Genomic DNA, 11,708 nt, shown 5'->3' on the forward strand with positions numbered 1-11,708 from the left:
GGACTTGTTGTATTATTGGACTTGTATTATAGGACTTGTATTATTATAGGACTTGTTGTATTATAGGAATTGTTGTATTATAGGACTTGTATTAAAGGACTTGTTGTATTATAGGACTTGTTGTATTATAGGACTTGTATAGAACGTTGTATTATAGGACTTGTTGTATTATAGGATTTGTTGTATTATAGGACTTGTTGTATTAAAGGACTTGTTGTATTATAGGACTTGTATAGATTGCAACAACTTGGGGAGACCTTCATCCATTCGTGGACTGATTTTGGCTGATGATGATTCCATGTGCTCGAGGCAAAGGGTTTAATACATTTAAAATCAAACAGGTGCCACTCAAGGAGAGCGACCTCCCCCAGGTGTCAGGCTCAGACAGTGGGCCTCTTCACTACCTGGGAAATATTCACCACCTGAAGCCGGGAGCCGTGCCCAAACAACCGGACTATTTCACGGCACCCTACCGGCGTTCGCAGCAGGACATCTATCCTATAAAGGATCATGACGTCCTCATCCCACCGGCCGTACGCAGCCAAATCGTACGTTTGTATCAATAATGCTGTATAAATAATGCCAGAATGAGGTGGTTTTTTTGCAAAAACAAGTTAATTTAATAGGGTTTTGTCGTGTTTTTATCATTTTAATTAAAGTTTTCAGCTCTGTATCGCAACTTGCGATCTCTGAGTGACATGTGGTTAGAAGTGTAAATCATTATGGTTTATTAAGAATGCCTGGATTTATGATTTATGGGTTGTGGTAATATGTGTCCCTGTAGAGAAAGCTACCAAATTTTTGGGATGCTTAACCAGGAGACATGGTGAGCTAGCAGCCCCACCCTTTGTAAGTCCTGCCCACATTATATAACCACGTCCCCTCAATCACTCTCCCCTGCACAACAAAAGAATGAAAGACTACTGTTGATATGGTTCTTGGTGAGCAGGTATCCTGTCGAGCCAATATTATGGGCATTTGGGGTTTTGATAGTATTGTATTCTGAATAAATTGCCTTTGTGCATGGGAAGCATGCATAAAATGTCTCCTTGAAATCTGGATATTGTACTTGCTGAAATCGGTACATATCTGCTTCAGTTTTTGGAGTGTTCTATGGACCTTTCCGAGTCGGGACTCAATAAGAGTTGTGGGCCCATTATAACTGTGTAGGCTGGTGGTGGTTGGAGAGGGGGAAACATTTCAGAGTGGAGTGAGTCAATAATAGCTTACCCACCCAGCCCTATGTTTCATGCATGTAATGTTTGTCATGTGTGTCATGTGTGCTCACACAGGTCCACTACATGCTGCAAAACCCCATGCCACAAGACAGCACGAACATATTAAATATCAACCAAATGATTGAAAATGGCTGCTATACTGCAGCCTATCCACTGCATGACGTAAGTTGTTGGGGGGGTAGGGGGTGGAGGGCACACTGACACCTTACGGGAGGCCTATGTACAACACCTGAATTGCACACCTGTTTAGGATGCTATTGCATAGTCTAAAGCTTACCACATACTTAACATTAGTGTCCCACAGAGATGCGCCGCATAGGTGTCCAGGTTCCCCAGCTCACTAAACACACCTCTGATTTGCATGGTTGGCTACATACGGTGCAAAAGAAGTTCAATATCCATGCATTGGAAAGGACTCCACGAGCACTCTAGAGAGCCATTCTCAAGGGTATTTGGCCGACTATTTCACGTGGGACAGAAGTCTTTGGAAGAATTAGAAGTACCCACACTTCATCCCACAACACGTGAACAACCAATAGATTAACTGTGGGTGCACCCATTTACACTGCTTGCTGGGAAGAAGCAGCGTGATTAAGAAACGTGGTCATTGTTTTAACTGTCGTTCCCATGTCCAGTGCAGTGTGCAAGTGTGCAACACCATTACACCACAGCAGCGCCATGGCAGAGTTTTGGGGGGGTGGAGCTGGTAATTTGTGAATGTCCATGCAGTGTTTGTGACTAACAATTGCTTTCCCCATGTCAGAGTGAGTCTGTTCATCCCACCAAAAACCCGAACACGCTGGGCGACCGCAACACGCTGCGACGGGAGTGGGCGAGAGCCGGGCGCTCTTTCAAGGAGCAGCCTCTTGACCTTGTGCGGTAAGTTCATGCCCTATCCACTGCTGGATGAAGACTTCCCCAATCCTTCACCATCTCTCCCAGTCTCCTGATGCAACGATCCATATGGCTCCTGCACACATGCTGATTTCATTACTTAAATCTCTGTGGTGCACATCCTCTCAGACGCATTCCTTCTCTTGACTGCCACATCATTCTTAGTCTCGACCACAGGCCATCGTACCTCTTAGGGACGTGCTCTGTCCAGAAAGGTCCTAAGGCTGGACTTGAATGCTAGCTGGGAGTTGATAGCACAGATGGCTGGGGAAATGGAGTTCCAGAATAGCATTTGCCCATGCCTTCCCTGCTCTTCACATTTCCCTCCAGCCCATGGTCCTTGCTTACATATTCGATAGCTACACCACTGGTGCCATGTGCGGTTGGTGATGTTTGCGCTGTGTGTGCGAGTGATGTTGTCGGCACAGGTCATACTTCGGGGAGCAAGTGGGGCTCTATTTTGCATGGCTCGGCTTCTACACAAAGATGCTGATCTTCGCTGCAATCGTCGGCCTGATCTCCTTTTTCTTTGGAGTATTCAGCAAGGACCGTGACATCACTAGGTACTGGCCCGACACATGCATACAGACAAATGCATACAAACACACACACACATACACTCATGTGTCAGATGTAGAACTCACACAGATCTCCTGTATAGCAATACAGACTGAACAATGAGTATCAGCAAGCACCTACTAAGGCTATACACAAGTACATATACACGTAAAGTACATATAGACATACATATACACTTATATACAATCCCATGGGATGCTGCCATGGTGTAATAGTTACATTTCTAGAATTGCAGTTTATAGATTTCCAGTGCGATCGCCTGGCATGGCAGCTGAAATAATGGCTAGGTTTCTTCAATTATCCCACATATGCTCAGCAGTATAAACGGAGACACCGCAGTTAGATGATTGGCAGTTCAGATGTGATGGGGTAAAATGTGGGTACTCCCACCGTGTCCAAGACGTCTGGCCATCATGGACGAGTAGGCCAAATATCATCTCGATGGGCAATCTAGAGCATTCTTTAGTGGAGGACCTTCCACCAGCAGTGGCATGAGCAAGCAATTGCAAGAACTAAGAGACACTGTGTGGCCATGTGGCCTTAATGAGAGAGACTGACTCCAGCTTAGCTTGCAAGAACTAAGAGACACAGTGTGGCCATGTGGCCTTAATGAGAGAGACTCACTCCAGCTTAGCTTGCAAGAACTAAGAGACACTGTGTGGCCATGTGGCCTTAATGAGAGAGACTCACTCCAGCTTAGCTTGCAAGAACTAAGAGACACAGTGTGGCCATGTGGCCTTAATGAGAGACTCACTCCAGCTTAGCTTGCAAGAACTAAGAGACAGTGTGGCCATGTGGCCTTAATGAGAGAGACGGACTCCAGCTTAGCTTGCAAGAACTAAGAGACACAGTGTGGCAATGTGGCCTTAATGAGAGAGACTGACTCCAGCTTAGCTTGCAAGAACTAAGAGACACAGTGTGGCCATGTGGCCTTAATGAGAGAGACTGATTCCAGCTTAGCTTGCAAGAACTAAGAGACACAGTGTGGCCATGTGGCCTTAATGAGAGAGACTGACTCCAGCTTAGCTTGCAAGAACTAAGAGACACAGTGTGACCATGTGACCTTAATGAGAGAGACTGACTCCAGCTTAGCTTGCAAGAACTAAGAGAAACTGTGTGGCCATGTGGCCTTAATGAGAGAGACTGACTCAAGCTTAGCTTGAAATAACTAAGAGACAAAGTGTGGCCATGTGGCCTTAATGAGAGAGACTCACTCCAGCTTAGCTTGCAAGAACTAAGAGACACTGTGTGGCCATGTGGCCTTAATGAGAAAGACTCACTCCAGCTTAGCTTGCAAGAACTAAGAGACTCAGTGTGGCCATGTGGCCTTAATGAGAGAGACTTACTCCAACTTAACTTGCAAGAACTAAGATACACTGTGTGGCCATGTGGCCATAATGAGAGAGACTGACTCCAGCTTAGCTTGCAAGAACTAAGAGACACAGTGTGGCCATGTGGCCTTAATGAGAGAGACTGACTCCAGCTTAGCTTGCAAGAACTAAGAGACACAGTGTGGCCATGTGGCCTTAATGAGAGAGACTGATTCCAGCTTAGCTTGCAAGAACTAAGAGACACAGTGTGGCCATGTGGCCTTAATGAGAGAGACTCACTCCAGCTTAGCTTGCAAGAACTAAGAGACACTGTGTGGCCATGTGGCCTTAATGAGAAAGACTCACTCCAGCTTAGCTTGCAAGAACTAAGAGATTCAGTATGGCCATGTGGCCTTAATGAGAGAGACTGACTCCAACTTAACTTGCAAGAACTAAGATACACTGTGTGGCCATGTGGCCTTAATGAGAGAGACTGACTCCAGCTTAGCTTGCAAGAACTAAGAGACACAGTGTGGCCATGTGGCCTTAATGAGAGAGATTGACTCCAGCTTAGCTTGCAAGAACTAAGAGACACAGTGTGGCCATGTGGCCTTAATGAGAGAGACTGATTCCAGCATAGCTTGCAAGAACTAAGAGACACAGTGTGGCCATGTGGCCTTAATGAGAGAGACTGACTCCAGCTTAGCTTGAAGAACTAAGAGACACAGTGTGACCATGTGACCTTAATGAGAGAGACTGACTCCAGCTTAGCTTGCAAGAACTAAGAGACACTGTGTGGCCATGTGGCCTTAATGAGAGAGACTCACTCCAGCTTAGCTTGCAAGAACTAAGAGATTCAGTATGGCCATGTGGCCTTAATGAGAGAGACTGACTCCAACTTAACTTGCAAGAACTAAGATACACTGTGTGGCCATGTGGCCTTAATGAGAGAGACTGACTCCAGCTTAGCTTGCAAGAACTAAGAGACACAGTGTGGCCATGTGGCCTTAATGAGAGAGATTGACTCCAGCTTAGCTTGCAAGAACTAAGAGACACAGTGTGGCCATGTGGCCTTAATGAGAGAGACTGATTCCAGCATAGCTTGCAAGAACTAAGAGACACAGTGTGGCCATGTGGCCTTAATGAGAGAGACTGACTCCAGCTTAGCTTGAAGAACTAAGAGACACAGTGTGACCATGTGACCTTAATGAGAGAGACTGACTCCAGCTTAGCTTGCAAGAACTAAGAGACACTGTGTGGCCATGTGGCCTTAATGAGAGAGACTGACTCCAGCTTAGCTTGCAAGAACTAAGAGACACAGTGTGACCATGTGACCTTAATGAGAGAGACTGCCTCAAGCTTAGCTTGCAAGAACTAAGAGACACAGTGTGGCCATGTGGCCTTAATGAGAGAGACTGACTCAAGCTTAGCTTGCAAGAACTAAGAGACACAGTTTGGCCATGTGGCATAATGAGAGACTCACTCCAGCTTAGCTTGCAAGAACTAAGAGACACAGTGTGGCCATGTGGCCTTAATGAGACTCACTCCAGCTTAGCTTGCAAGAACTAAGAGACACTGTGTGGCCATGTGGCCTTAATGAGAGAGACTCACTCCAGCTTAGCTTGCAAGAACTAAGAGACACAGTGTGGCCATGTGGCCTTAATGAGAGACTCACTCCAGCTTAGCTTGCAAGAACTAAGAGACAGTGTGGCCATGTGGCCTTAATGAGAGAGACTGACTCCAGCTTAGCTTGCAAGAACTAAGAGACACAGTGTGGCCATGTGGCCTTAATAAGAGAGACTGACTCCAGCTTAGCTTGCAAGAACTAAGAGACACAGTGTGGCCATGTGACCTTAATGAGAGAGACTGATTCCAGCTTAGCTTGCAAGAACTAAGAGACACAGTGTGGCCATGTGGCCTTAATGAGAGAGACTGACTCCAGCTTAGCTTGCAAGAACTAAGAGACACAGTGTGACCATGTGACCTTAATGAGAGAGACTGACTCCAGCTTAGCTTGCAAGAACTAAGAGACACTGTGTAGCCATGTGGCCTTAATGAGAGAGACTGACTCAAGCTTAGCTTGAAAGAACTAAGAGACACAGTGTGGCCATGTGGCCTTAATGAGACTCACTCCAGCTTAGCTTGCAAGAACTAAGAGACACAGTGTGGCCATGTGGCCTTAATGAGAGACTCACTCCAGCTTAGCTTGCAAGAACTAAGAGACACTGTGTGGCCATGTGGCCTTAATGAGAAAGACTCACTCCAGCTTAGCTTGCAAGAACTAAGAGACTCAGTGTGGCCATGTGGCCTTAATGAGAGAGACTGACTCCAACTTAACTTGCAAGAACTAAGAGACACTGTGTGGCCATGTGGCCTTAATGAGAGAGACTCACTCCAGCTTAGCTTGCAAGAACTAAGAGACACAGTGTGGCCATGTGGCCTTAATGAGAGACTCACTCCAGCTTAGCTTGCAAGAACTAAGAGACACAGTGTGGCCATGTGGCCTTAATGAGAGAGACTCACTCCAGCTTAGCTTGCAAGAACTAAGAGATTCAGTATGGCCATGTGGCCTTAATGAGAGAGACTGACTCCAACTTAACTTGCAAGAACTAAGATACACTGTGTGGCCATGTGGCCTTAATGAGAGAGACTGACTCCAGCTTAGCTTGCAAGAACTAAGAGACACAGTGTGGCCATGTGGCCTTAATGAGAGAGATTGACTCCAGCTTAGCTTGCAAGAACTAAGAGACACAGTGTGGCCATGTGGCCTTAATGAGAGAGACTGATTCCAGCATAGCTTGCAAGAACTAAGAGACACAGTGTGGCCATGTGGCCTTAATGAGAGAGACTGACTCCAGCTTAGCTTGAAGAACTAAGAGACACAGTGTGACCATGTGACCTTAATGAGAGAGACTGACTCCAGCTTAGCTTGCAAGAACTAAGAGACACTGTGTGGCCATGTGGCCTTAATGAGAGAGACTGACTCCAGCTTAGCTTGCAAGAACTAAGAGACACAGTGTGACCATGTGACCTTAATGAGAGAGACTGCCTCAAGCTTAGCTTGCAAGAACTAAGAGACACTGTGTGGCCATGTGGCCTTAATGAGAGAGACTGACTCAAGTTTAGCTTGCAAGAACTAAGAGACACAGTTTGGCCATGTGGCATAATGAGAGACTCACTCCAGCTTAGCTTGCAAGAACTAAGAGACACAGTGTGGCCATGTGGCCTTAATGAGACTCACTCCAGCTTAGCTTGCAAGAACTAAGAGACACTGTGTGGCCATGTGGCCTTAATGAGAGAGACTCACTCCAGCTTAGCTTGCAAGAACTAAGAGACACAGTGTGGCCATGTGGCCTTAATGAGAGACTCACTCCAGCTTAGCTTGCAAGAACTAAGAGACAGTGTGGCCATGTGGCCTTAATGAGAGAGACTGACTCCAGCTTAGCTTGCAAGAACTAAGAGACACAGTGTGGCCATGTGGCCTTAATGAGAGAGACTGACTCCAGCTTAGCTTGCAAGAACTAAGAGACACAGTGTGGCCATGTGACCTTAATGAGAGAGACTGATTCCAGCTTAGCTTGCAAGAACTAAGAGACACAGTGTGGCCATGTGGCCTTAATGAGAGAGACTGACTCCAGCTTAGCTTGCAAGAACTAAGAGACACAGTGTGACCATGTGACCTTAATGAGAGAGACTGACTCCAGCTTAGCTTGCAAGAACTAAGAGACACTGTGTAGCCATGTGGCCTTAATGAGAGAGACTGACTCAAGCTTAGCTTGAAAGAACTAAGAGACACAGTGTGGCCATGTGGCCTTAATGAGACTCACTCCAGCTTACCTTGCAAGAACTAAGAGACACAGTGTGGCCATGTGGCCTTAATGAGAGACTCACTCCAGCTTAGCTTGCAAGAACTAAGAGACACTGTGTGGCCATGTGGCCTTAATGAGAAAGACTCACTCCAGATTAGCTTGCAAGAACTAAGAGACTCAGTGTGGCCATGTGGCCTTAATGAGAGAGACTGACTCCAACTTAACTTGCAAGAACTAAGAGACACTGTGTGGCCATGTGGCCTTAATGAGAGAGACTCACTCCAGCTTAGCTTGCAAGAACTAAGAGACACAGTGTGGCCATGTGGCCTTAATGAGAGACTCACTCCAGCTTAGCTTGCAAGAACTAAGAGACACAGTGTGGCCATGTGGCCTTAATGAGAGAGACTCACTCCAGCTTAGCTTGCAAGAACTAAGAGATTCAGTATGGCCATGTGGCCTTAATGAGAGAGACTGACTCCAACTTAACTTGCAAGAACTAAGATACACTGTGTGGCCATGTGGCCTTAATGAGAGAGACTGACTCCAGCTTAGCTTGCAAGAACTAAGAGACACAGTGTGGCCATGTGGCCTTAATGAGAGAGATTGACTCCAGCTTAGCTTGCAAGAACTAAGAGACACAGTGTGGCCATGTGGCCTTAATGAGAGAGACTGATTCCAGCATAGCTTGCAAGAACTAAGAGACACAGTGTGGCCATGTGGCCTTAATGAGAGAGACTGACTCCAGCTTAGCTTGAAGAACTAAGAGACACAGTGTGACCATGTGACCTTAATGAGAGAGACTGACTCCAGCTTAGCTTGCAAGAACTAAGAGACACTGTGTGGCCATGTGGCCTTAATGAGAGAGACTGACTCCAGCTTAGCTTGCAAGAACTAAGAGACACAGTGTGACCATGTGACCTTAATGAGAGAGACTGCCTCAAGCTTAGCTTGCAAGAACTAAGAGACACTGTGTGGCCATGTGGCCTTAATGAGAGAGACTGACTCAAGCTTAGCTTGCAAGAACTAAGAGACACAGTTTGGCCATGTGGCATAATGAGAGACTCACTCCGGCTTAGCTTGCAAGAACTAAGAGACACAGTGTGGCCATGTGGCCTTAATGAGAGAGACTCACTCCAGCTTAGCTTGCAAGAACTAAGAGACACTGTGTGGCCATGTGGCCTTAATGAGAGAGACTCACTCCAGCTTAGCTTGCAAGAACTAAGAGACACAGTGTGGCCATGTGGCCTTAATGAGAGTGTCACTCCAGCTTAGCTTGCAAGAACTAAGAGACAGTGTGGCCATGTGGCCTTAATGAGAGAGACTGACTCCAGCTTAGCTTGCAAGAACTAAGAGACACAGTGTGGCCATGTGGACTTAATGAGAGAGACTGACTCCAGCTTAGCTTGCAAGAACTAAGAGACACAGTGTGGCCATGTGACCTTAATGAGAGAGACTGATTCCAGCTTAGCTTGCAAGAACTAAGAGACACAGTGTGGCCATGTGGCCTTAATGAGAGAGACTGACTCCAGCTTAGCTTGCAAGAACTAAGAGACACAGTGTGACCATGTGACCTTAATGAGAGAGACTGACTCCAGCTTAGCTTGCAAGAACTAAGAGACACAGTGTGGCCATGTGGACTTAATGAGAGAGAATGACTCCAGCTTAGCTTGCAAGAACTAAGAGACACAGTGTGGCCATGTGACCTTAATGAGAGAGACTGATTCCAACTTAGCTTGCAAGAACTAAGAGACACAGTGTGGCCATGTGGCCTTAATGAGAGAGACTGACTCCAGCTTAGCTTGCAAGAACTAAGAGACACAGTGTGACCATGTGACCTTAATGAGAGAGACTGACTCCAGCTTAGCTTGCAAGAACTAAGAGACACTGTGTGGCCATGTGACCTTAATGAGAGAGACTGACTCAAGCTTAGCTTGAAAGAACTAAGAGACACAGTGTGGCCATGTGGCCTTAATGAGACTCACTCCAGCTTAGCTTGCAAGAACTAAGAGACACAGTGTGGCCATGTGGCCTTAATGAGAGACTCACTCCAGCTTAGCTTGCAAGAACTAAGAGACACTGTGTGGCCATGTGGCCTTAATGAGAAAGACTCACTCCAGCTTAGCTTGCAAGAACTAAGAGACACAGTGTGGCCATGTGGCCTTAATGAGAGAGACTGACTACAGCTTAGCTTGAAGAACTAAGAGACACAGTGTGACCATGTGACCTTAATGAGAGAGACTGACTCCAGCTTAGCTTGCAAGAACTAAGAGACACTGTGTGGCCATGTGGCCTTAATGAGAGAGACTGACTCCAGCTTAGCTTGCAAGAACTAAGAGACACAGTGTGACCATGTGACCTTATTGAGAGAGACTGCCTCAAGCTTAGCTTGCAAGAACTAAGAGACACTGTGTGGCCATGTGGCCTTAATGAGAGAGACTGACTCAAGCTTAGCTTGCAAGAACTAAGAGACACAGTTTGGCCATGTGGCATAATGAGAGACTCACTCCGGCTTAGCTTGCAAGAACTAAGAGACACAGCGTGGCCATGTGGCCTTAATGAGAGAGACTCACTCCAGCTTAGCTTGCAAGAACTAAGAGACACTGTGTGGCCATGTGGCCTTAATGAGAGAGACTCACTCCAGCTTAGCTTGCAAGAACTAAGAGACACAGTGTGGCCATGTGGCCTTAATGAGAGTGTCACTCCAGCTTAGCTTGCAAGAACTAAGAGACAGTGTGGCCATGTGGCCTTAATGAGAGAGACTGACTCCAGCTTAGCTTGCAAGAACTAAGAGACACAGTGTGGCCATGTGGCCTTAATGAGAGAGACTGACTCCAGCTTAGCTTGCAAGAACTAAGAGACACAGTGTGGCCATGTGACCTTAATGAGAGAGACTGATTCCAGCTTAGCTTGCAAGAACTAAGAGACACAGTGTGGCCATGTGGCCTTAATGAGAGAGACTGACTCCAGCTTAGCTTGCAAGAACTAAGAGACACAGTGTGACCATGTGACCTTAATGAGAGAGACTGACTCCAGCTTAGCTTGCAAGAACTAAGAGACACTGTGTGGCCATGTGGCCTTAATGAGAGAGACTGACTCAAGCTTAGCTTGAAAGAACTAAGAGACACAGTGTGGCCATGTGGCCTTAATGAGACTCACTCCAGCTTAGCTTGCAAGAACTAAGAGACACAGTGTGGCCATGTGGCCTTAATGAGAGACTCACTCCAGCTTAGCTTGCAAGAACTAAGAGACACTGTGTGGCCATGTGGCCTTAATGAGAAAGACTCACTCCAGCTTAGCTTGCAAGAACTAAGAGACTCAGTGTGGCCATGTGGCCTTAATGAGAGAGACTGACTCCAACTTAACTTGCAAGAACTAAGAGACACTGTGTGGCCATGTGGCCTTAATGAGAGAGACTCACTCCAGCTTAGCTTGCAAGAACTAAGAGACACAGTGTGGCCATGTGGCCTTAATGAGAGACTCACTCCAGCTTAGCTTGCAAGAACTAAGAGACACAGTGTGGCCATGTGGCCTTAATGAGAGAGACTCACTCCAGCTTAGCTTGCAAGAACTAAGAGACACTGTGTGGCCATGTGGCCTTAATGAGAGAGACTCACTCCAGCTTAGCTTGCAAGAACTAAGAGACACAGTGTGGCCATGTGGCCTTAATGAGAGACTCACTCCAGCTTAGCTTGCAAGAACTAAGAGACAGTGTGGCCATGTGGCCTTAATGAGAGAGACTGACTCCAGCTTAGCTTGCAAGAACTAAGAGACACAGTGTGGCCATGTGGCCTTAATGAGAGAGACTGACTCCAGCTTAGCTTGCAAGAACTAAGAGACACAGTGTGGCCATGTGGCCTTAATGAGAGAGACTGATTCCA

Source organism: Petromyzon marinus, chromosome 15 (assembly GCF_048934315.1).
Source record: "Petromyzon marinus isolate PM22_M1 ecotype Great Lakes invasive population chromosome 15, UKy_Petmar_22M1.pri1.0, whole genome shotgun sequence".
Taxonomy (NCBI): domain Eukaryota; kingdom Metazoa; phylum Chordata; class Hyperoartia; order Petromyzontiformes; family Petromyzontidae; genus Petromyzon; species Petromyzon marinus.